The sequence below is a fragment of the Corapipo altera genome, unplaced genomic scaffold, assembly GCF_003945725.1.
Source record: "Corapipo altera isolate COAL_440 unplaced genomic scaffold, ASM394572v1 49, whole genome shotgun sequence".
Classification (NCBI taxonomy): domain Eukaryota; kingdom Metazoa; phylum Chordata; class Aves; order Passeriformes; family Pipridae; genus Corapipo; species Corapipo altera.
In genome coordinates, this window is record NW_020884879.1 from 10,783,162 (window position 1) to 10,810,179 (window position 27,018).

The 27,018-nt window shown below is 39.7% G+C and overlaps 1 pseudogene; it reads right to left on the reverse strand.

Annotated features, from left to right (window-relative positions):
* LOC113945071 overlaps positions 1-13,016 on the reverse strand; it is a 17,061-nt pseudogene extending 4,045 nt beyond the window's left edge.
* Positions 13,017-27,018: the final 14,002 nt, after the last annotated feature.

Genomic DNA, 27,018 nt, shown 5'->3' on the forward strand with positions numbered 1-27,018 from the left:
TAAAGATTCTACCTGCACCCCACCTTTGTGTCTGGGATCCGTGCCGTGTCGCGGCCCCATTCCCCTCCCCCGCTCGGACCGCGGCAGTATGTTTTTGGATGTAAGTGAAAAAATCTGTATCAGGGAAGATTTCTACATATCTCATGGAAAAACGGCTGTACAAGTTTTTTGTTTGTGTCATTTTTTCCTGGAAGAGTTCAGTATTGGAAATGTCTAGAGGCAGAATGTCAGAATAAATGGCTTATTGAATGGTGATAATGTAAGGAAATTTGCTTGTTGAATAAAAACCATATTCCTCTAGAAGTTGAATCTTTTTTTCTATAATGGTTTGTTGGTTTATTGAAGGGTTTTTTGGGGGGAGTGGTGGTGGTGAAGGTGAATTCTTTATCTTTTCACCTCCTGAAACAGGCATTGTAGTAGACAGGATAGTATATGCCTTTCTCATATAACTTATTTTTTAACATGGTGAATGAAATCTGCTGATCAATAGCTCATTGAGTTCAATAGATAGATTTGACCTTTATCTTTTGAGTGAGATGCTAAATGCAAACTGCTTTCATTTATATATTCACAATTAATGCAGATACTTTGCTATCTACTCTTTGATAGTCTGTGCTATCTGCTATCTAATAGTCTATGCGAGAATAAAACCTGATCTGATATTATACATAACATCAGCAGTATGAAGAGTTGTGATATTCAAATAAAAAATGAGACTGTTTGAATACCTTTGAATAGCTTGTAGGAAAGTGCAGTATATATAAAATAAAAAATAAGGAATTTACCCATAGATTTCTAAAACTTTCCTGACATGCAATGCCATATAAAACTTTTGACCTTTATCCCCAAATATTGTCTATGTGAAAATTCAGGTAAATCTTTTGGCATATGGAATGGCTTGTATCATCTGAATCCCTGATAGGCAGCAAGGGTTTCTTCCAAGTAGTTTGAGACATGAAGATATTGGCGCTGCCTAGAAATGGTCATATTTTCCCTGAGGTAGTTTATAGAGAAATGAAAAATAAAATTAAAAAAAAAAAAGACAAACCCATCATGGCCCTGTGCACACAGTATCTAGCATGGTGCTTTTGTGTTTTTTCTCTGCACTGTTCACTAGTGAGCAAAGCAGTCCAGGCTGGCTCAGTGCAAAGGGATCAAATCATTGTACTCAGTGAAGTGTTTTGCAGAAAGAAGGACTCAGCCCCTGGAAGCATCACAGTCCTGGCCAGCTCAGCAGCTCTGCCTGAGGGAGTGTGTTTTGCCTCTAAACATGGGTTGCTAGAAAAGAACAGTGGGAGATGCTACTGCTCAGACTTAGGAAATTACTGTGTGGTAGCAACCCTGAGGCTGCCTCTAAAGCCCTGCAAAAGGGACCCTGTAAATCTGTGTATCTGAGGTTATCTGAGGTTATCACACATGTTTAGAAGATGCCGGAGCAATCCCATAGTCACTCCCAGCAAGAGTTCTGTCTTCTGTGCTAAGAACAATTCTTTTTACATTGTATTTGGCAAAGAAAGAGAAACAAAATCTCACCTATTCCTGCCTTTATGATGCTGTCAGCCCTTTTTGATTCTATCTTATAGGCACAGATTTTTTTTAGCAGCTGTGGCTGATCTATGACTCCTGGGCTACCAAGGGTATGATGTGGCCTCAATGCTGTCGTGGTAGAGGTGAAGGGAGGTGAGTTGAAGACAGAAGAACAGTCCACGCGCTGCTGCTTTCGCTGGTGGATTATATTCAGATAGGGCTGAGATGGATCAGAAAAGGGTGCCTGGGGCACCTGCCTACTGGGTGCCAGGCTCAAACATTTCTGTTGCTCCCTTCATTCCGGGACAATTCATGCACCACCCTCAGACCCTCCCCCTGTGGAAGGGAAAAAGTTTCTTAGAGGACAAGATGCATATGAGGGCAGCACTGAGCCTTGTGCTGCATGCCCTCTACCTGGTATGGGGTGAGCAGTAAGTGCAAGAGGCATCTGTCCTGGCAGGTGGCTTTACTGTCTTTTTTTCAGCCTCACAAGCACATGCTCACCAGCTGGCAGAGCTGAGAGGTGGCTCCATGTCCCATGGAGAGCACTGGGGAGCTCAGTTCTTCAGCACTGGATCACATTTTAAAAATTGTTAAACTACTTTGAAACAAGGGCTAAAGTGATTAGGATCCTGACATATTTTCAATTTCAGGATTGATTCTAGTCCTGGTATTATTGATTCCAAAGCTTTAGAAAGAGTTGAAACAGCATTTCTTGAGCAGGTCATTACAAAGGCTAATATTTTCAGTAGTTTGTCTGAATTGGTCCCTACTACCTACCTTATAATTGTGTCCTAATGCAGGATTTATTTCCAATGCACTGAAAACTGCTGACATATGGACCTTGGAACCTCATCTCTTCTGTAGGATCTTGGAACATGTTGAAGTGCCTTTTAGATTAGCAATGAGTGTAGTAAACCTTTGCTTGCATATGGAAGGGCTTCTATAATCAATTCATTGATTAAATAAAATAGAAAGACAGAACTGCATGTAACAAGAAGAAAATACTGTTAATAATTCCCTGAGAAGCAGAACATTGAAGCCCACACCTTTGTACACTAGGGCCTTATTTACCTTGCAGTTGAGATTTGATCATCATTTTAGTGTTTGTGAGAAGGAAAATATTCTTTCTGTATGCATAATCATTTATTTGCATTTAATAAACAGTATGAAATTTTACTGCATTAATAATAATTTTTCCAGGCTAATGTAGATTAAAAACAAAAGTATGCCTGCTAAAGTAAGTCTAACTTCTGTTACCAAATAAAAAACAGTAACTACTGCAATGGCATGAATTTGTAGCTATACCAGTTGCAGTGTTGCTGACTACCATACTCTGACATCCAAAACAAACAGACTTACCTTGAATATTTTATAAAAATGTAGTGGTTTTAATATGGCCCTCCCTTAAAATAATAATTGGTCAATGGTAAGTTTGTAAATGAAAGCATAAAGATAGAAACGTGTTCCTGCTTGGCAAACTGAAAAACACAAAGAGGTTAATAATTCAGCTGTTAATAAGTCAGTATTTGTTGCCATTTCTTCTGTTTCTTTTCCTCCTTGCTCTACCCTCCATATAGCTTTTTCAGGATTCCACATGCTTACGTGAGATAATTCTGTCTGAGAGATTACTGTATGAGTTGTCCAGTTTGCAGCTAACGATGCAACTGCACGCCTCTGGGAAATGCTCCTTCAGGAGTACATCTGAAATATGCATAGGCATAGATAGACCAAGATCTGCTCCAAGGCCAGATTATGGTTTTGGTCCTGGATTCTCTTTTCCAGCAATTGCTCTGTGAGACCAATTGCCCAAAGCTTTTCCAGGGGGTCGGGACTGGATGCATGGCCACAGAGGATCATGGCCACTCCTTCCCAAATGGAGGGGGAGCACGCTCTGAGTTAGGGCTAATGAAGGAGCAATGGTCCCTGAAACTCTGCCCTATAAATCTTCTATTTATGAAGTTTTGTAAACAGGCACGTTATAGAATATGGCCACAAACATTGCTGAACTCTCTGATTAGCCCGGAAGTGAGGAACACATTCAGAGCTACCTTGTCAAACAAGCTTTAAAGTTACTGTTTAAATTTAACTTAAGTACACACTTTCTTGAGTTCCAGTGCAGCTCTTCTGCGCGTCTTTCCACAGCAGCTCATATACACTGTTCTCTCTGTAACCTATGTCTCCATGCCAGGAACTACTTTTTGCCTTTCACATGCTTATACCTGTAATACTCTCCTACAGGAAAAGATTGAGAGAGCTTTTAATGAAATCCCTACTAAAGATGAAGTGATTTCTGTGATTTTTCTATTTGGAGAGTATCATAACAATAATATTTCAGGATATCAACAAAAATTCAGCTGTATGGTAGAACAGGAACTTTCAGGCACCCCTCTACCCTGAAAAAAATGAGCAGCAAACTATGGTCCAGGAGCATGTCATGGTCTTGACCACAGCCAGCGTGATGTCGCATGGACCTGGTCTAAAACTGCTCTAAAAAAAAATCCACACTCGCAAAAGAAAATAGAGGTAGATAAATCTAACCATACTATGCTTATAAACTCAATATCTCTCTTCACAAAAGGGACCATCAAGATGATGAATTTTATTTCTGTACTGGGCTCTTTTCAAGTTGGTTAGGTCATCGTTTCAAAAATTGAAGGTTTTATTCAGGAAAATATTCATTACAGAAAGTAGCCTCTATTTTAAGTGGTCAAGAGAAGGCACAACACAAGGTTACATCTGCTGGCGCGTGAGCTTGTGCCCACTGGAGTCCCTGGACAACTTTTCCAAGATTTCCATCCTGAGATCATTCTTCAGTGTCTTTCAGCTGATTGACGAATACACAATCTGTCTGCCGAGTGTCTCTTCCAGGGAGCATATTTGTTCCAGGTGTTTTATACTCTTCTACCTATCTTTCTAAGGGAAGAAGTATCCACAGTGAAAGTACTTTTAATCATAACTGGGACAGAACAAAGGTATGATGCTGCACAGCTTTTCCCTCTCAGGTAGCATTAATTTCAGGCAGTACCAATAGGATTTTAGTCTCTTACCACAGCCTAGGGACACCTGTGTCCGGTTCTGTGGTGGTCTTTGCATCACCCAAGGATTCAAGATTACAGACCAAATAGATGTAGGATTCACTTTTGATTTTTAATACTGTTTCCAGTATTTCCAAGACCTAAATATTATTAGGTGAGGATAGAGCCTGTAAGACCAATCCTCCTCCTTACTGTCTTACCATATGTAGCAATTTTGTCTTCAAAATAGTCTTTTAGCATACAAATGATAACCCATACATTATAGTCTTTCAACTCAGAGAACAGTCTAAGATACTAGTAAATACTTCAGTGATGTTTCATTTGCAGGTGGTAGTCAGACTAAACTGTCCTTCTTTCACTAATTCTTAATTTCCACATTGTCTCTTTCTGAAGAATCACAACAATCCTACATGTCACAAGGTCTATGTTTATGCGTTTTCAGTCAGAGGCTCCAACAATACCTTAGTAAAGGCATCAGTGGTGATGGAGTTCACTTCTAGGTTCTTTTGGTGCAACAAATTGCTCAGATATTACTTTTGCTTTCTCCAGTTTCTACCTCATGGTTTGGTCCTTCTCAAGAGAAGACAGCCCCATCAGCTGCAATCAGATCAGCCACTGCCCTTGTGGAAGCAGTGAGCCCAGCAACAGGAGGAGCTAAGTCTGTCCTCTTCTGCTGCAGCAGCTATTTGTGTTAGACCCAACCCAGCTCTCCTTAGGAAATGGTTCAAAATGAAATGCTGCCAGGTAGCATGAAAATTTTTATATGTTTAAACAGCTCTTCCTACCTCAGCCAGAAGGTCTCCAGAGAAGCTGAGGAAGACCAGTTTGCTAGGATATTCACCTACCACCCTATGAAGTAGCTTACATACAAAGAATGAAGCTTGACTTTCACTGTCATACAACAGGTCTTGACTGTTTTTTCACTGTGAGAAACCACACTTGATCACACAGCTGCAAAACTGCATCCCTACTTAAACAGTGTGTTTTCCAGCATATATCTACATCAAATTGTTCTGAGTTACCAAAATTATATTTCACCTTCTAAAAACGTGTCTATGCACCTATTAATTTCAAGTTCTTTCAAGGTCTTATCTTCCCCAGAAGGGCAAGAATCAATGACACACAGGCTATTGGGGAACAGAGAACAGAGATACGGTGTAGAGACAGCCCCCAACAATCCATTTATCCCCTGTAACTTCCCCTTACCCTGTGCTCTAGTGTTCTGTAACAAGAAGGTCCATGTTTGTCCCTGGATCCTGATGATGCTGTTGCCTTCCTCTTACAACATAACTTGTTGGGGCTTTGTTTTGAGGCACAAAATATGCCAAAGAATTAATAGGAAGAAGCTGAGAAAACCAAGTTCAGTGGTGCCCAGAAACCCTCATCAAAGGCTATGCTTATGCTAAAATAAAACGTGTGTGCTCCGCTGTTCCAGTGCTTTCTGACTCTATTGTTGTAAGTGCTGATTTATTTTTAGCAGTGAGTGGCTGAGTGGTGACTCTTGGGCTACCAGAGATGTGATGCAGCCCTGGCATCTTCGTGGTGAAGTAGAGGAGAGGCAAGTGGAGGAGAGAAAAGGAGAGGGAAAGCACCCATGACCTGCTGTTGTTTCAATGAACTTCATTCAATCTTGAGTGAACCAGAACAAAAAAAAGACACTGTGGGGTCCTTGCCCACTGGGTGCCCTGGCAAGTCTGTGGTAGTTCAGCTTGATGCAATCCCTTTCTGCAGAGTGAAAATAATCAGCCTTTTCTCTGCTTTCCTGATGATCTTGCCTGCCATCAAACCCCGATGCAGTTGTCTTATGCCAAAATCCCAGTAATCACTGCATTGCTTTTCTTCTAAGCTTTCTTGAGAGCTAATTTTTCTGTGATTTCTTCTGCTAAGTGATCAGCACTGTTGGGCTGCTGCTGCTGGTTTGTGGGGCATGAAAACAAATCATAGTTTGTAGCCCTGTAAGCAACTGAGTTTTCAGTTTCATAGATTAACTTATATTAAAAAGAAATTAACTGAAAGGAAGGCTTTTTAAATGTTCTGAACGAAGCCAACCCAAAACTCAGTTTCTACCTGAAAAACGATTTTCAGGGCATATTAGGAGGACAGCGATGAGTGGGGCTTGTGTTCCCTGAAAGTATCTTGATGTCTAAGAAAAAAATATTTAAATAAAGTTTTTCAGAATGAAAAAAGTGTGAAAAATGCAAAATGTCAAACTGACACATTTTAACTTGTTTTGAAGTCGTATTTAAATTCTCAGGAGGCCAAGCCAATCTGATAAACTCAAAATAAAACTTTTCCAAATCAGTCTTTCCACATACTTTCCAGCGTGAAAAGCACTCTATGGAAAATTTGAGTCAGCTGGATTTCATTGGTGCATTTTCTGTTATCCATCATTTATCTCCTGTTTCCATTGTTATCTCTTTGAAGCAGAGGCCTCTATACATGGTTAGATAGCAGACAGAAAGATGGGGTATTGTTCTTTTACAGCAGCTTGTATGCCTACCTAAAAAGACACAAAGGCCTGGGATTTCCTACCCAATGTTAGAAATGCTCTATTTCAGGTCCTAGTTTTTACTCTGTGTTCAGTTTAGCTTGCTAAGGCACTACAATTCCCCATGCTGCATTGCTGAACTTCTCATCACTCCCAGCCAGCCTCATGTGAGACGCAGCTGTTCTTCCTCCCAGCCATGTAACTGCATAAATTTCCAAGCATCCAAAAAACATCTCACATCACAAGAGTTTTGCACCTATGCCACCAGGGGAAGCAAGAAGCCAAGAAAAACAAAGGCAGACAAACTGCATGGATAATGATAACTTTTGCAAGGTTTGTCCAAGGTAGACAGTACTAATCCCAATTTACTGCTTATTATAGTAACATTTTTTTCCTTCTTATGTAGTAATTATCAGATTGGCTCCCAGCTCCCCTTGTTTTCCTCATTATTCTGATCCTGTATGTCTCCCTGCCTATCTGTAGGTGGATTGCCAGAGTCCCAGTTGTCCTTCACCTTCTGTAGTCATTTACAAGGATGATACATGCCCCTGAGCTCTACTCAGTTTATAATGGTACTAATGTGGCAGACAAGGGTGGATTGCCTTTCACGTCTGTTGTCCGGCTTTCTAGCAATTCTCATTCCTCCTTCTGAGAGACTAAGGTCAGATCTAATAAAGACATCCATGGCTTTACTTGTAGTGCTGGTAAGGAAACTCCATCTCATTTCTCACCCCTGTCCAATTTTCACGTGCACAGTGTGCCTGTGGTGAGTGTCCTTTACTTGGTGATGGTGAAGGGCTGCTACTCACACAGGGTGGCAAAGCCATATGTGCCTGGGACCTTGAATGGGCTGCTCACAAATTCGGTACGTGCAATAAACTATTCCAGTTTTGCTAGCTTGTGGCTTAGTACACATCTCTGCCCTCATACCTTGTGTACGAAGCTTGTCTCCAGATAAACAATCTCAGAATACGCCTAGTCCTGCAGGAAGGCACACCATAAATGCTGATCTCTACCTTCCAGTCCTTTCACTAATGAAAACATTTCCAACAAGAGACAAACTGCTGAAATTGTTGCATTTAGGGGTGCTTCAGAAGGGTCTTTTATTTACTGTAAAAAAACCTGCTCTGTTTTGCATATGTAATTACATACTTGTTAGACTGGGGACTGGAACATTGCTTTCCCATCTTTGCCCAGTAGAAGTCGCCCTCTTCCCAGTTTTTTTGTCTGGGGACAATTAATATTTCATTGAGTGTATCCAAGGGAAGAGCTCCAAAAGAAGAAATGAAAAGAAACCTCTTTCAGAAGACCTAAACTGATGACAAGGCCACTGAGAGGTGGATAAGCCAAGCTTGTGTTCCAGTTCTGAGTTACACAGAGGGGATTTGAATGGATGAGCATGACTAGATGGAAGAAGAGCAAAGTAACTGTAGAAGATGGTATATTAACAGGCAAATTTCAGATATTGCACCAAAGTAGGTTTTGATTAATTAAAGCCTTTCTCAATAGTGATTAATGACAACTTTTCAGGAAAAAGAAAAATAAAATTGAAAAGCAGTAGTATCGGGGGAGGGGGGAGGGGGAATAAATCTCCTGTGTTTGAAAGAACTTTTTTTTCTTCCTTTAAGGTGTATGTAACATCTTTGGCTACTTTAGGAATGGAAATTTTGAAAATAAATCAATATATTGGAAGTGGAAGGTAGAAGAACAATTTTCTGTTCCAGAATCCCCTAAGGAATATTTGAGTTCAAATTGCTTCAGTCAAAAAGCAGTGCAATTGATATTTAATTAAGTGTAAAACCTACATTATGAGTAATCTTCCAAGTCCCATCTAGAAAGGCCAGTTATCCCAATCAAAATAGAGTGCGTAGGTATACAGAATTTTGAGAATGGTGTTAGCTCAAGGTAATTCAAAATTGTTCATTTGATTCTTGCCAGGAAAATTACAAATGATCAATTTTTTAAAAAAATTGAAAAAATGAGGAGTGGTCAAAGTTTAGTTATAAATTATGTACCTGCTCAGTTTTTGATGGCAATAACCAAATTGTCGTAGACTAGAAAAGAAAAAAAAAAAGGAACAAAAAAGAACTGAGAAGCCTCAGAAAATTTGACATAAGTAGAATGACTTTACTGTATACAAATGTTTAATCTCAGTCCTAGCTGGAGCATCTGTCACTCATGCTGGAGTGAATCAGTGTGTCAGCACCACAGAAACAAACCTAAGGGGAGGGAGATGTTAGGAGTCATCCCCACATCTCATGTTGAAAAAAGGATACCCCTTGCTTCATTAACAGTATAATTCCATGGAAATAATTCTCAACCCTTTCTTAAAAAGAAGAATTGTTTTTGACTTTATACATATGTCCTGGTTTTGGCTGGGACACAGTTCATTTTCTTCTTAGTAGCTGGTACAATGTTGTGGTTTTGGGATTTAATATGAGAAGAATGTTGATAACACACTGATGTTTTGGCTGTTCTTAAGTGGTGTTTGCCTAAAGTCAAGGACTTTTCATTGTCTCATGCTTTGCTAATGAGGAGTTGCACAAAAAGCCAGGAGGGAGCATGGCCAGGACAGCTGACCAAATGTATATCCCATACCATAGACGGTCATGTTCAGTATGTAAACTGAAGAAGTTCCCTGGAAGGGGGATGATCACTATTCAGGGATGGTCTGGGCATTGATCAGCGGGTGGTGAGAATCTGTACTGGGCACCATTTTTTCCCCTTGAGTTCTGCTACTCTCTCCTTCTCCTTATCATTATTATGAACATATTTATTAATATATTTTGTTTCAATTATTAAATTGTTCTTATCTCAGCCATGAGGTTTACCTTTTCCCTCTGATTCTCCTCCCCAGTGGCGGCAGGTTTGGGGGGCACTGAGTGAGCAGCAGTGAGGTATTTTATGTCTGGCTGGAATTAAACCATGACAACATATGACCAAACAACAAAAGTAACTTTGGCATTTTTTCTTTTTTTTTTTTCCCCTGGGATTTTAGGATTCAATCATGATGGGAACACAAGAATAACCATAACAGTGATTACAATGGCAGCCCAGGGAGAAGGAGGAACAGAACAAGATCATATGACTTTTTTCGTACTACTCTTCTATCATCTGAGCTTTTTGAGCTCTGGGAATTTCCTGAGCACTGCATGATTTTTCTATTTAATAACTGGCAATGGATCTCTCTTCAGAGTTTGTGTCCAGGCTCTACTTATATTCACATAAATTTCTCACTTTCTCTAGGAGTGCCACAGGTCTGCTACACACTGAGGGATAAATCACCTTCTTTTTATACTTTCAAACCTGGCTTCCACTGGCTTCCTTTAAGGCCTGTAAAAATTGTACTTGGCCTCTGCTCTATTGGAAGAAATTTTGGTGGTGGTGGCCCCAAAAATAGGGAGGTCTGGCTTGCTAGTGAGATTTTTCCTTTTTTTTTGTCAGGAATTAGTTTCTATCAGAATAATTCTTTCACTCTGACTAGGGGTTATTTCAGAATACTATATAATTTTTTGCCATTGGACTTGACCTGATTTCTTCCAAACCTCATTTGACAGAAGAAAAAGGGGCATGTTACATAATTTATTAGATACCAGAAATGCATTAAAAATGTATTTAACAAGAACTAATCCCACCAGGAAATCAAATAACATCATATTTCCTCAAAGTAGTCTTGATGGAGCAGGCCCATATTTAAACATTTGAGACTTCCTTTATATCAATTGGGCAAAAAATGATTCATCATGCTGCTTATGCTAAAAAAAAAATGCAAAACAAAACAAAACACAGAACAACAATAAGGAACCACAAACCAACAAAATAAATCAAACAAACATGCAAACAACAAACCGAAAAAACCCATGACAAGTTCAACTGAACAGTAGGAGCGTAATGAACCCAAATAAATAGTTCTGTGCTCAAACTCAAAATACAAGTACCTTCAGGCAGCAGTCTAAAGAAAAACTAGCTTGTTGGATTATTTAGTGAACATGGCAGATCCTGGATAAAACCCTTTTTCACCTGCTCAGCTCCAAGTAAATGGCATGTATAGGTAACCTGTGCTTGCAGGTGAGTGCTTGCCCTCCTACAAAAAGAAACCATACACAAAAAAAGGTGATATGGCAGTTGCCCCTGGTGCTTGTGGTTAAAGGGTGACCTTTCTGAGGACAGAGGGTTTACTCTGAGTTCCCACAGTGGAACAACATTGCCTTATGTCAGTGAAGATATTTATAGCAATTCACTGTATGCTTGGAGCAAAACTGTCAAGAGATCTCCGGAACCCATTTTAACATCAGCCAAACATAAAGTATTGATTACTCTGCAGTTCAGATCTCTTATCTTTAATTCTTCGGATTTAACAAGAAACATGCTACTGTATGAGATCTGGAATACAGTCACATAGAAATTTTCAGATGAAACATTTCTTTTTTCTTTTTTTTTTCTCTTTTATTTTTGTCAAGAAAAGTCAGTATGGAAGAAATCAAAACATCCTGTAGAATCGTGTCAGTTTGTGGATCAGCTGAGCAGAGGTAAGGCAATTTTGCCAGGGAAATTTTCTCTGTTTTCCTTCTGGTCTGACATGGTCTCCTCCAGCCTGTCTAAAAGGCAGATGCCAAGCCCAGAGCCTGGTAGCCATGGCCAGGAGCCTCAAGGTTTCTTATAATGCAATAGGGTGTCTCTTATATGTGAGAAGCGAAAGAGTTCACAAAGAGTAATCTCATCCACTTCAGATTAAGTATGAAATATATATGGGATTTTTTTCCTGTGGTTTTTGTAAATGTTCAGGGCATTTTGAATGATTAAACTTGTTTTTCATGTGTGAAGTTTTTAGGTGATGGCTGCGGAGGAGAAGATGCTCACTGAAGAAGGCAGGAGGAAAACGAGGAACATATTCTTTACAGCCTAGCAATTTGAAATTCTTAATGGATAAATGATTTCTTTCCTGTCCCAAGAACATGTCCTGCAGTACACGGTTCTCTGCAGTATCAAAAGTCTCAGACCAATGGCCTGTCTAGAACAATGTACATTTTCAAATTCTCAACTAGATATTTAATTAGAAGGCATTTCCATTCCAATTGCCTCCATACAGCCCATCAATACTCCTAACCTTTCATCAATATTTCCTTTCCCACTCAGTCTGAGAAGTGCATGCCTTTACAAAGAGTTGTTTTGGCAATTAGGCAACTAAAGAAAATGACCAGAGATGTAAAAGTGCTAAACCCTAAGTCTTACCCATTACAAGCAATGATAGCTGCTACATATTGCAAAATGATGAAATCTCCACTGGCTGTCTGCAAAGTTCCATCGTTACTACCTATGATTAAGACAGGAGAAGAAATAGATTCCATAATGGGGAAGACATTAAAAGGACAGATGTTTAATACAAAACAAAACTAAAAAATTATTAGAGTTTTTTGCAGGCCTGTGATGCATTGTCTAGCATAAACTGAAATATAAATTTGAAGTAGAAAACTAGTTTGCACTAATTAAAAAAAACCAACCAATCATGGAATACAGTTCTAACTCTACATAAATTTAAATACCTATATGCCAATTTTAATACGTTTTAATCACATGAATACTGTAAGTAATCAAAACTACTTAGTATGAGTAATATTTGGGGCTTTTATTGTTTGCAACATCTGTATCATTGTCAGAGACTGAAATGGTTGATGATTTATGCATTCTAGGAGACTCTTGCAGGCTTTTGACTTTTGCATTATACCTTGGATGGACAGTTGGGCCTGTCCCTCCCTCCAGTGAAGAGCTGAGCTAGCAGGCTTTTGACTGCTGCATTATACCTCTGATGGACAATTGAAGGTGTCAAGCCCTGAAAAGGCAGGACCTCTGATGGCCCATAACAGCCCATTACCCCCCTCTACCAATCTAAAATAAAGGTGGGAACCAGGCCAGACACAAAAACTCTGCGCAGGGCCCACGGAGAGGTTGGAGGCTGGAGGCATGGCCCGTGACACTGACGATGTATATAATAACTCATAACTTCTTGGAGTGTGGGGGCTTCCCTCCTTCACCCCCAGTAGATTGAGGCCACCACTTCAACTGACAGACCTGGAAGCTGCAACTACCAAGTTTCATCGCTGGACCCTGTGGGCAGTGACTATATACATCTACCCACTCTCAGCTTTTCTTTCCCTTACTCTCCCTTAGCCTTATCCTGTCTTTCCTTTCTCTCCCTTAGCCTTATCCTGTCTTTCCTTTCTCTCCCTTATGCATTTTCTCCCCAGGGCTTATCCCTATGATAGATAATATAGATGACAACACCCAAAATGCTACCATACCTGTTAAAACAAAATTGTTAAAATAAACCCTACCTATATGTTTTCAGACACCGATTATTCAGTGTCGTTTCACTCTAATCCACCCCAAGGGAATTATTGATAAGAACCTGGGTTACTCCTCTCCCCTTTTTCTGGGGCAGGTCGTAGCAATCATATGAGTTAATCCTAACGAATCCTTGTTTTTAAGGGATGCATCAGGTGTCGAGGCATTTCTTTCCATGAGAAATTTTGCCATTATTAGATTTTCACTGAAATTTGATAGTTTCCTATCAGAAGCTTATTCATTTGGAAGCAGTTTATCACTACTGAGTCTAATTATTCAGTGTAAGAAAAGAGAGCTGAGTGTCTTGCTTTGTAAGAGACATATTTGAGATCTATTAAAAACACTGTTTAGCTCACAGCTAGATGCCACATTTTTTTTACTGTTGCAAATCTTTTATGTAGATGACATAAATGAAACAGTAAAAGTGAAGTACTGTTTGTGAAATTTTTTATATATATTCTTTTAATTTAACATTTCCATTTCACTTTCCTCATAAAATTCTGTTCCCAAGCGACAATTCTTGGTCAGAGAACTGGTGGTTGTAACTCTACATGTTATTACTGAAATTAGTCAAGAATATGATGTATTGTTTTTTTAAAACATAAAATGGGATATCTGCGAATTTGAGATATGATGGAGAGAACATTAAGAAGATGTGGACTTAGCCTTACACTAGAAGCAGGCTTGGTGGAACATAAATTTTAAAATGAACTACATTTATCGGCTGTAGTTTCACATTTTAATGTGAATTATATCATGAAGATATATTCATGATTCATTTTATTGAGTTATATAATGAAGATTCAAATCACATTAACCAAATTCCTCCTTGGTCCCCATCTCTATTTGGTGAGTTTGGGCCTTCAGGGTCACCTTACTAATAGACTGGAACTTGACTTATGTTTCCAGTCATGCAAATAATTAGTATGACCAGTGTAATGAAACTATTAAAAGAAAATGAGTTACCAGTTGAAGTATTTGCAGGAACAGAGCCCCACATCCTTAGATATATCACTTTTAGTTTCCTCACTGTATTACTCAGCCTTCTCTTCACTAATTTTGACTGAAAATATGGAGTTATTTTCAGCAATGAAGTATGAAATAGGGTGTTAGGAAAATCCATATTTTGTTTCTCTTGGTCTCAATTTTTAGTTTTTAACATAAATCACGTATGAAGTGAGATCCAGCAGAGCACCTGCAGCCTAGTCATGTCCCTGACCATTCAGCAGTCTATTACACCCTCTTGCAGAAAGTCGTAAAATTTCTAATGGGCAACCACAACACTTTCTGTGTCTGAGAAGCAGAGTAATTTTCTGATATGCTAATTGTGAGAGTCCAGGGAGAGTTAGATTTCCAAGACCAACTGTCATAGCCCTGGAATCAATTTAAAATATTTCCATCAACACCTACAGTTGATACCGATTTGCACAGTCCACCATTTGTACTTTGTGTCCAGAATAGCTCTGTAATTTTTTCTCTTATATTTCAGACGTTTGCTAGATGACTGACTGTGGCTGTCATATGATATTTTGGAATACATAGGTTTTTGGATTGTGATAAATTATAGTGGAGCAGTTTAGGATCATCCATTGTCTCAGAAACCTTTACAGTGCAATAAAAAATCATAGAATGGTTAGGGTGGGAAAGGACTTTTGAAGGTCATCATAGAATCATAAAATTACTTGGGTTGGAAGGAACCTTTAAGATGATCTAGTTCCAGCTTCCCCCTTCCATGGGCAGAAACACCTTGTACTACACCACATTTCTCAAAGCCCCATCCAACCTGGCCTTGAACACTGCCAGGGATGGAGCATCCATCACTTCTTTGGGCAGCCTGTTCCAGTGCCTCATCACTCTCAGAGTAAAGAATTTTTATCTAATGTCTAGTCTAAACCTAGTCTCAGTTTAAAACCAAACCCCTTGTCCTATCACTACATGGCCTCCTAAAAAGTCCCTCTCCATCTTTCTTGAGGGCCCCCTTCAGGTACCAGAAGGCTGCAATTGGGTCACCCCAGAGCCTTCTCTTTTCCAGGCTGAAAAATCCCAACTCTCTCAGCCTCTCTTCATAGGAGAGGTGTTCCATTTATTTAATAATCTTGGTGGCCCTCCTCTGGATTTTCTCAAACAGGTTGATGTCCTTCCTGTGCTGGTGACCCCAGAGCCGGATGTAGCATTCCCGGTGGGGTCTCACCAGAGTGGAGTAGAGGGGCAGAATCATCTCCCTTGACCTGCTGGCCACACTGCTTGTGATGCAGTTCAGGACACAATTGGCTTTCTGGGCTGCAGGTGCACATTTCCAGCGCACGTCCAGCCTCTAATCCACCGGCACCCCCAAATTCCTTCTTGACAGGGCTGTTCTCAATCTGTTCAACCCCCAGCCTGTGTTGATTCTGGTCCTCTAGTTCAACTCCCCAATTCAAACAGGGTGACCTAAGAGCAGGTTGCCCAGGACCATGTCCAATGGGGTTTGGAATACCTCCAAAGTTGGAGACTCAACAACTTTCTTAGGTAACTTATGTCAGATTTTGACTACTCTTATGGTAAAAAAAAATTGTTTTCTTGTGTGTAGTTGGACTATTATGTGCTCTAATTTATGCCTGTTATCTCTTGTCCTATCAGTAGTCACTACTGAGAATGGTCTGGCTCCCTCATGTCAATTCACTCTCATCAGGTGTATCTAATCAATACATATTGATTAGATGCCCATAAGCCTTCTCTCAGCTGAGGAGTCCCTGTTATTTCAGCCTTTCCCCATTTGAAAAAAAAGAAGGAAATTTTCAACATATCATCTGGAAAATTTTGGAAGGCTTTCCTAAATAAGAATTTGAGACATTAGTTTTGATCTAGTTTTCCTCATAAGCTATGCAATTTCAGTTCGGTGTGCAAGTGCCAGATTAAATCATGAATAGGGTGTTAATTTGACAGTTGTTGTTATGAAGCTCATCAGAACTCTATGTTGTATATCTGGAGATTTCACATGGGTCTCACCCAGGCTGTATGCTTAATAACACTGTATTGGCAGAGCAATGCCATGGTTACTGTTCAAGGTATGTGTACATTGATGACTCACACTGTGTCCTGAATTTTCTGATCTCTCGAGCTGTTTTGATGAAAAGCTATTGAAAAAGGTATGAAGATGGTGCAAGGAATAAGTGTTGGAAGAATCTCCCATGGTCTTGCTCTTGGTGGGAAGTTGTTGGTAGTGTGAACTATGTAATGTGGTATATTGCTCATTGCTAGTGCAGAAACCGGAGTAAGAAGATACTAACGTCTATCATCGACCACTGAGGGACGCTGTAACTGAAAGTATGCATTGATTTGCCTTGCCAAAGAAAACTCTTCCTTCACAGTTTCTCAACATAGTAGTCAGAAGTGACATTGTGCTACAATATTAGATGATTTTTGATACCTTGATTTGTGAATCATCCTTGCTGGCAATGGATAAATCTGTGCTGCTTGGCTTGTAGATGGCGTTACTTTCCAAAATATCAGTTAATAATTTTTGTCCATAATTTTAAGTATTATTTTCTCCTATAAATGGTAGTATTTCTGATTAAATTTTGCCACCGAAGTTCAGGAAGTTGCCACAAATGACAGAAGGGTCTTCCTGGAGACATCACAATACCCCACTTCATCTGACAAATGCACTGCATTCCTCTGCTCTGTGTTTGCTTATTTTGACTCATACCTTTAGAGGCTCAGGGACTGATATTTCATAGCCTTGAAATTTGAAAAGAAATCTAAACCCTGCAATATATTACATGCACATCCCTAAATCTCCAATCTCTTTGAATCTGCAGAAGGTAAGTGGTTGTCCAAAATATTTGTGAGCCTGTTTTTTGTCAGTGTTGTTTCTGGCACTGTGAAGCCTGTGAGCATCTGCCACCGATCAGGATCAGGACAGTTATTGCACTGATGACTGTCCAAACACCAAACAGAAAGGTGATCTGTTACTCCAAATCCTGTAGTTCACAAAGGCACCAACCTTTTCTCACCCTAGAGAAGTTAACCCTCCAAACACAGGTTTGTGTCTTTATTTCTTACTACACATGTGGTAAAATATTTTCAGTAGGAGGTGGTAAATGGTCTATTTACTACAAGTGACACTTTTGTTTGGCTGAAGAGACATAATTCAGAGACATAAACTGTTTTTATAATTTGCTAATGGATAGCTGTATTCAGACTACCTGTAAGTCAAGTAGTGTCATTCTTTTATATCTTCTTTAAAGTGACAAAATATTTGACCCTTATTTTCCAGATTGTAAATAGTGCCATGAAGAGACAATGTGCCAGCTCCTCCAGGGAATTTATTTCAGTGGAAATGTGGATTTCAGTGATTTTCCCAGCCTGCAGGAAACAGCAAACTGCAGCTTTGCAAAGTCTAGGTTAATAAGGTCCTACCAAATGATAGTCTGCTTCCTTCGCCCACCAGCTCTTTTCTACAGAAAAAAAGAAAATACTAATGAATAAAGCTACCATAGCTAAGTCCAAGGAGGAAAGATTTTTTCCATCAGATAAAAAGAATATCTCTAGTCTCTCTGTCAGGGCCTGCCAACTAATCTAAGAGGGAAGAAAAATTTTTCATGTGCTAAACTATTTTCTCACTAATCTTATTTTAAGGAAAGTAACATAATGAGGATTTATTTGGGGCACTCAGTATACTTTTTCTTAAAACCAGACAAAAGAGGAAATCTGTTATTTGTTTTATTTCTACTTTAGCACTTTATCTGACAGCTTGACATGAGAGCAGACATAAGAGCGTAGCTTTGTATAAGATATTAAACGATCATAAAGCAATTTTATTCTCCAGATTATCAAACACAGTCTAATTGGCAAGAATGGATCCTTTGTATAAAAATAGTTTGGAGATGCTATTCTTGTAGCAGGGCAATATTTTTTCTGGAATCTATTTTAAATGCTCTTATTAGTTAGCTCTGTTGGCTTTTTTTCTAGGCTGCATTATAAATCTTTGAAAGCTCTGAATCTCAAGTGCTGCCTCCTGACAGTGAATTCTGGAACAGTGACCGACAAAAAGCAATGCATCTTGAGTGGCATTTGAGCAAGATACTGCCCCAGAAAAATAAAAAGTGCTTTATTGAGTGTCTCTGAGAGTCTTGTAGCTGGGTATTTAGGTAGACATCTGAAAGTAGTGAGTTCACAGTAACCCATGGGGTTGCCAGGATGTCTCTGAGAGTGTCATACTGAGACCCTTTATCATGAGTTTGATCAGATTATGGGCTGTGTACACTGACATTAAATGAGAGCATTCAGACATATATGAGATATGAGAACAGCCTTCATGAACTCAGTAAGATAACTCATGCAGTGATAATTAATGCTTTTTAACTTGGGATCACAACATTCAAAGCCCAGTGATTCAAGTACAGTTGTCCCAATCTCTTCCCTGATATGTACCAGAAGAAAAGCATTAGGAATAGATATTAAGTCACTGGAAGGTCAACACAAATGCTACAGTGCTGGGAATTCATTAAAAAGTGACTTTGACATTTTGACAAATGGATAAAATTAATTGATTGTATTTTGCTGTTTTATCTGATATCTCCTAAGTTTTGCATGTTCCAAATGTCAAGTAGGTTTCTGAAACCCCAAAGAAAAAGAATAAACAGTGAGATTCATATTCCCGCTTCATCACTTGTTTGCTGAAAGTCTTTTTCCCAGTGGATCTCAGCTAGAGTTAGTGGTTTCTTTAGTTTCATCTGGAATTGCTACTGTGGTGTGTTTCTGTAGTTCTGTATTATAACACCAAAATTTTTATGGTTTGTTCTTTTTTATTAACAGATTCATTGGGGGAATATGATGCTGCAACATCAGGATTTTGTTCCCGATGCCCCAGCATGCTGTTGACATCCCAAGTAATCCCAGAGCATCATCTCCTTCTAGCTCCTTGGCCCCCTGTGCCAGGTACCACTGCCTGGGGCAGGGGACAGGCTGTCCCGCTCTGTTGTGTGGTCATGGCCACCTTGCTCCTTGTCTCCAGCCTCACCTGCTTGCGGCAATATCATGCCAGCCTCTGTAGGAAGGGGTCTGGGTAGATGTATACAAGTCAGAGGAGTCAAAGAGGCTGGGAGTCCATAAAATGGAAAATATTTAGACAAATTAATGAGCAGTTGCTATGAGACAGCAAAGTATGGATGCTGTCATGGGGTAGGAACTGTGTAGCCAGGGAACAGGCTATTCAAGGTGCAAATCTCTAATCTTTTATAATACTGTCCCTTAAACACCTTAATTATTTTCTGCAGTAGTCTGTCTCTTCCAGCCACTGTTCAGGAGCCCCATGCCTTCCTACAGGGAAGGTCCAGCGTCCGCCTGGGGCTTTGCAGGAGCCTGCTGCAGGCTGTGAGACCACAGACAAATCTGTGGGAGCACTGGACTTGTGTTAAGCACTGTGGAACACGGGGGTGATTGGAAAAGGGGTGCAGAACACTCAGAATTGTGCTAGAGCTTCCTGAAGTCAGCGGGAGTCCCTCCACAGACCTGCTTGGCCACACATCCCTGGAGTGATCCCAGTGCGTTACTTGTGTGGAAGGAACTCCTTAAAGCCCATGGCAGGACCATCTGTTATTCTTCTATTGTTACTACATATTAGTGTAAAGGAGTCTAAGACACACAAATAGTCTGCCTGGATCCTTATAGACCTGTGACTACTTCCTGAATGGCAGTCCCCTCCCTGAGCAAGGGGAATACATCACCATTAGCTGCAGTTTGGTTTTCCTTACAGCAGATGAAGTTTTCCATTTTTAAATAAATTACAACATTCTGTCAGAGAAAGGAGAGATGGCAAAAACCCAACCAAAACACTGGAGCCAAGCACCCATGAACACGGGAAAGTTGCCTTCTGGATCTAAGTGCTGGAGGGCTCTGGGAGGCCCACCTATCTCAGAAACAGATGTGAGCAATTAATATTTGACTTGAGCTAGCTGATCAATCCCACATAAATTGTCTGAAGGTTAATCTCAAGGTTCTGAATCACTTTTATTTTTATTTTTACCTGACCTTTTGTGAGATTTCTGCCACATGTGGGAGGAATATCAGGACTATGATATGCAAAGAAACTATATGGGGAGAATCTCACTGCCACCATGAAGTGTTTGGTGATGGGACTGATATTGATTAGGTGTCAAAAGGACTTAACAAGTCTGTATACAAAAATGTGTGTTCTTGGACCGATTTATAGTGGAAAAATCAAGAGGCAAATAATTGTCTTATGCGCTCCAGCATGCAAATCAATAATAGTGTTACTAATTGGTCCCAGGTAGCTTTATTCAGATTCAAACCTCTCAGTTCATGATTTGGGTCAGTCTCATTTCCCTCCAGGTTTCATTCAGACAAGTATTATTTGAAATCACATGAAGCAGAGTTTTTAGCTAGTACACAGCTATTCATCCATTGCTTCATGTCAATGTGCATGAAAAAAAAATATCATTGCATCCTTCATTTGAGTGTACAAATGTGGATTCTCTGAAATAACTCCAACTGCAATGGAGTTACTGTAGAGAGGTATTTAATCTACAAAGTGCGCTGCCATCATTTAGAAGTTAAGTTCTGCTTAAAGATAATTCATTATCAATATATTACAGTGCTCCTGGCCAATTGGTTAGTGCTAGATATCTGTGAAAGTAAATTATTACCATAGAATACATAGTATTCACTTCTGTGTATGCTTTTAAAATAAAATGAGAGCTAGTTAAAATTCCACTATTACCGTGGCTTACTCTGTTGTCCTGGGAATTTTGTATCAGTTCAAGATGACTTCTGTTCTGTTTTAAGATTTACAGTCTCCCTAAATCTTACAGAGGCATCAGATGATTTTTTTATCGTATTGGCTGTTGTCAATTGCTAGGAAAATCTTGCAATTAAGTACCAGGCTGCAAACACAGTGTATGCAATGACCCTCTAAATCCCAGATAGGAGAAGGGCAATGTGCCAAAGACTATTATTCTTATTATGATCTCTCTTTATATACTTTTTCTCATTAATATTTGTTGAGATGTCTATCCGCAGGTACCAATAATTTTTCATGCTAAATAGGATTCCATCAAAACATCAATTGAACGAGTGGTAGATCTGCAAGGCAAAGCACTTGTATTAAGTGTCAAAGTTAAGTTTGCCTGTACAATCGAAGATTTGCACTTTGCATTAGTGAGGCTGGACTATGGTCCTTCAAAGAACAGCGTAAGTGCACTCTGGTTTTCTCTGAAAGCACCCAGTTTCATCAAGAAGGACAAAACTGGTCATGCTCAGTGGCCAAAGTGATATCCAACTATCATTTTTATCCCCTTATCTCCCTAACCAGTTGCACAGCTCTCAAACATGCGCAGACCAGGGAATAACAGGAAAAGGTGAGGAAAATAGTGAGGGAGGTAGCTGAGGAGTACCATTTTATTTGTATGCTAGGGCCCACACTAGGTACAACGTGCCCCTGTGGAGTTTCAACCAGAACAAACTCTCCACCATCTGTGGTGATGGTGAGGCAAAAATGCAGTAATGTACTGCCTGAGCTGACAGCCTGGAGAAGCATCCCTTGGGCCTTATACACAAAAGCTGGTGACAACCCATATATTTCTGGACAGGCCAGCATTTCATGTCCTCACAATCATTAACTGAGCATTACTGGGTGCCCAGCCCCTCTACAGTGGAGGAAGAGAAGGGAGGATGTGAGTTTTGTAAGAGTGCTGGTGTAGGGTCTGTGTGTGCTTCCTTCCTGCCACATCTTATATGTTGGCATCCTTTTGCAGGTTGCACAGGAAGAGTTTGAGAACTGTCAGTGCAGCATAGGACACAATTTCGGGATCCCATAATTGTAATGTTGTGTAGGTAAATGCAATGGTATCTGAAGCCTGCAGTGGTAAAGTAACACCATCCTGCATTTCATAATTGCCAAGGGCTACTGGTAATTGTTCTCTCTTTAGAGTTGAAGGATAACCCTCACCACAGATATGTGCAACTTTAAACCACTTATTTGTACTCCATTCTGGAGGTATTTGAATCTGACTTCAGACACTCTGACCCTAATGATCTCAACTCTGATTATAAGTATTATGAAGTGCAGGATCCAGACAGACTGTTCAGGTTTAGCAGTGATTGGAATTCAGCAAGTTGTCTCATCTGAGCAAAATACTTACTTAATACTATGTTCTTAAATCTAACTAAAGTTTTCTCCCCTTCATTAATTACATATGTGATTTTTTTTTCTGCTTCATTTTACTATGTCACATAATTAAACATAACATCTGTTTTTCCCAAGCCACTGGGCACATCTGCTACTAACACATATTTAGTGGTTGTGTTGTAATGGATTCCCAGTTGGGCATGTTGCAGTAGACCAAGGCTTGGCTGGTACAACATCAGTAAGCGCTCTAAGGACAAATCTAAGGATTGCTTGTACCTATAAATGTAGAATAATCAGGATGCATTTGCAAAAGAAACAAACCTGTTCTGGGTTTGTTTGCAGGTTGCTTCTCATAAATTAGCTCGTTCATTAGAGTATCTCAGAAACGGAGGGTTGAGTGTCATCTCAGGAGAGTAGTTTATCAAGTCCCTCCGTGCTGGGACAGGATTAGTTATCAATAATGGGAACAGAGTGGAAGTGGAAGAATATTTTTCTGAGACAAGCAAAATGCAAAATCAAGTAGATTAATCAGTGCAGCTCAGCTTCAAAGGCTCCCTGGTCTTTAATATATTGATCACAGTGTTCAAAGTTCTTCACGATGCCTCCTCTCCAAAATATGTTCCTAATTGAATATTGGACTATATTCTGATGAAACCTCATGCAAATTGCAAGTGTCAAGTGAACGTCAGAATTAAAGGCAACAGTTTCAGTACTTAGTGTGCAAGTCTGTGATTTGAACCTTCTTTTTTTTGAAGTGAAGAAATAAAGTTGCAGAGATTCACAAGTGTTGTGCATGGTCCATGAAACAACATGGACATCAGAGTATTTATCCTTTATTGTTGCAAAATGGAGTCATTCTTAGCAAAGTCAACAGAAAGGGTTTGAGACTTTGAGTTTGGGCAGTGATGACAGTAGGAAAGGAGGTTCAGGACTTTAGTGCACATGTGAGTTAACAAAGATCAGGCCAGTGCAATCCCTCAGATTCCTTGCAGAAGTAGCAGAGGTCTGTTTGGGCAAGCCTTCTCTCCCTTCTCACCAGGTTTTTTGCTTTGTTGCCTCCATAAGACAGTTGAGGAAATTCGTCATCCTGTAGGATGGCAGGTGAGCAGCAATTCCATTGATTAAAAAGGGCTGTGTAATGTGATCCAGAGAAGGTTATTTGATCTGCACATGCTGCTTCAGGCTCCTCAGCATGCAAGGAGAACTAGGGGCACTATTGGTTTGACACTAAGAGGAAATCTTACTGTGGGTACTGTGGAAGTCGAAATAAAGGGTTAGGCCAAAAAAAAAAAAAAAAAGCCTTTTAATTCTGACCCTAACACTTACTGATATCTTTACAAAGAGAGAGACAGTTCAAAAGCAGCTGTGTTGTGTTTCCCCTTCTCCCTGTCTTTTTCCTCACCAAGTCTGAGGGTCACAATGACTTGTTGTGCACAGATGGCTGCTGGTGGGCAGCCCCCGTTGCTGGGGATGGCCTCAGCAGCTGGCTGTGTGGCTCTTCTGGCCCTTGGGCTCTGGCACATACCCTTTTTGTCCCGGCAAAAAGTAGTGCACATATGATAACCACCAGTTCCTTCTGAACTTGGATCAATAATTTTAGTTAAGAAAAAAATGGAGGAAGATACCGAAAACGCTGAAGCATTTATTCAGACATTTTAATAATGAAAAATAACAGCCAGTTTATCTTGACATACTCTAGATAAAAAGTTTCTCATTTTCATTTCAAGAGAGAACTCTTTTCATTTAAAATTGATCTACATCTAAAAGGAAGGGTAACAAGAGAGCAACATAACTGAAACACTGATTTTTCTTTTGCCTGAGAAAAACTTTGAAGGCTGACCTAAAAAAGTTTATCTGGTTCTGGACTTTGTTGTTGTTCTTTTTGGTATGTGACAATTAACAAAGGAAAGAAGATATTCTGCTACATTTTTCCTTCATTCAGTTGTGGTCTCCATCTTCACTCCCACTCCCACTCACCAATCCAGTTGAGCTAACACATTTCTTTGACCAACTCTAGATGTGAATGAGAACCATTAAGTGATATTTATTCATCATCATTATGTTTTCCTTAAATCCTCACAAAATTCTCAGTCTCTTACAGTCTATTTTTCCAACCAACTTCTCATACAGTGACACTCAGCAGAGTCATATCTGCAGGTAGGAGTGGAAGGCAGCAGCCTACACCTGGCATGATCCTAGTAAGTTATAAATAGTCCATAGATGTTCTTATAAGTAGTTATAAATAGGATTAAAAGGCTTTTTCTTTTCAATGGGTAGTAAGACTATTCCTCTTATGGCGAACATTGGAGAAGGCAGATAGTATATACTCCAGTGAAAATTACCTGTACTTGCCATGTGAAGTCACAGAGTACATAACTCAGATGTGATACTGACCTTTTCATCATGTTTCAAAGCAGGGCTTACTTCATCATCTAAGCATGGCATGTGAATATATCTCCATTTTCTTTCTATCTACATTCCCTTGGGTAAAGATTTCAGCTTGCCATAACTTTAGTGACCCATCTAGAGAGTTCAGTTCTCACTGTTCTTGGTGAAAATTTCTTTTCTTCCTGTTGTCATGGATTACCCTATTATACCAGCATGTACTATTTGAACAGCTATTGCTAATCTCTTGAAACTGAAACATATTTGAAATTACATGTGAGTACTTTCAGTAGTGAGACTACCATAAGCCTTAAAATCGTAACCAGGATCACTGTTTTTTCTACCTCTTCTATCCAGAGAAAGAAAACAGCCAGTGTGAAAGAGAGAGGGAGGCATGACTACTTGAGGGAAAGATCTTTAGAAGTGTAAATTCCCTTAATAGATCAGAAATATTTAAGTCTATTTGGCTTATACAAGCATTGGCTTATAGAGCAGTATAACTGTATTGCACTGTGAAACGGACCACAAGCATCTTGGCCTAAGGGTGTCAAGGAGGGCCTTGAGTGATTTCTGCTCTCATCTAAACAGATACCCTGTGGTCCATAACTGTGGAGACTTCCTTTTTCTCACTGATTCAACCTGTTTTTCCACAAGCACCTGTTTGATGACTTTTGTCTTCTCCCCTTTTTAAACACTATTCTTCTTCTGAGATGTCTTCTTTCACTTACTAGTATTTATCACTTTATTCTGATGGTGTACAACTTTATTGTAGTCCATGGTGACTTCCTTGACAAAGGGCTTTCGTCTGTAGTTACCTAAGTCTGGTCTTGCAGAGAGTATGAAAAAGTCTGCAACAAGAGCCCTGGTCACAAAGGAGGAATGAGACATTAAATGAGGATAACCAGGTGAATTGATATTAACGTCTAGCATGGTCTATGGAAAAAAAAATCTATGCCAGATGTTTCTCTTTACCACAAGCTTGCTTTGGAGTCACTCATGCAGTTCAAGCAATTTGGAAAATACTATCTAGTTAGCACAGTGGTGCACAGCAGCTCGAATTTGCAGAAGTTCACTGCTTCGTTAACTATTCACTTAGCAATGAAGCTGCAAACAATGTGAATGTTAACATTTCTCTGTTGCCTTAATCTAAAAAAAAAATAAAAAAAATCTGATAATCTGTTATATGACTCTTGTATCCCTCTAATTGTTAAAAAAGGGGGTTGGAAAACTTGTCTCTTACAGGTTGCACCAGACTGCAGCAATGCTTTTCTGTATTCAGCCAAGCTGAATTTTGATTATTGTCCGGCTTATTCCCTTTGTGCTGCCAGCATGGGCTTTTTGTCTTTTCAGGCATTCAATCTCTGTTTTGCTGATACCAGAGTTCAGCTTTTTTTGCCCTGTGTTTGAAATATTGTTTTCTTCAGAAGCTGTAGGTCATGTACTTACCTACGGATTCTCACAGACGCTTAAGGTCAATGCCTTCCTATTTTTCACCAGTATATTATTGTCATCTCTCTATTGCAAAGCACTCAGTATGTGCTCAGTCAAACAGTATTGTTAAATTCCTATCTTAGTGGACTAAAAGGTTATTTAGTCCACTGATATAAAATGTGCATCCATCCGAGATCCTACTCTAATAAAGACTTACACTTGAAATTGTACACTGACCACTGCCACTGAATTTAGGTGGTTAATTAACCAAGGCATAAAGATTTGCCGAAGCATAAACACTTGTAGATTCAGTGTCTTTAGGTGACTGGTAACTTATTTGATGTTATTTACATAGTACTGGTGTTCTGGTAGCTGAGATAGCCCAAAGGTATAAACAAGGCGAAAACTGTAGTGGGTTGGAAGAATATTGTGATTCACCAATAGTTAGAGTTAAAAAGTCCCCTTTCAGACACAGGACCAGGATTTGTACATTCGGCATTGTCTGTATATGGAGGGGGTTTGTTCCAGTTGTGCATTACCTACTTATGCTCTGTAAATGCCAACGTGAAGAGAATAAAATCCTTTGTGCCCCAGAATTGCCAGTGAGCCTCCCTGAATTCTGTCTTTGAACCTTTCACCCCTGAAGAAATCAATGTATCTCATATTTCCAGTGCTCA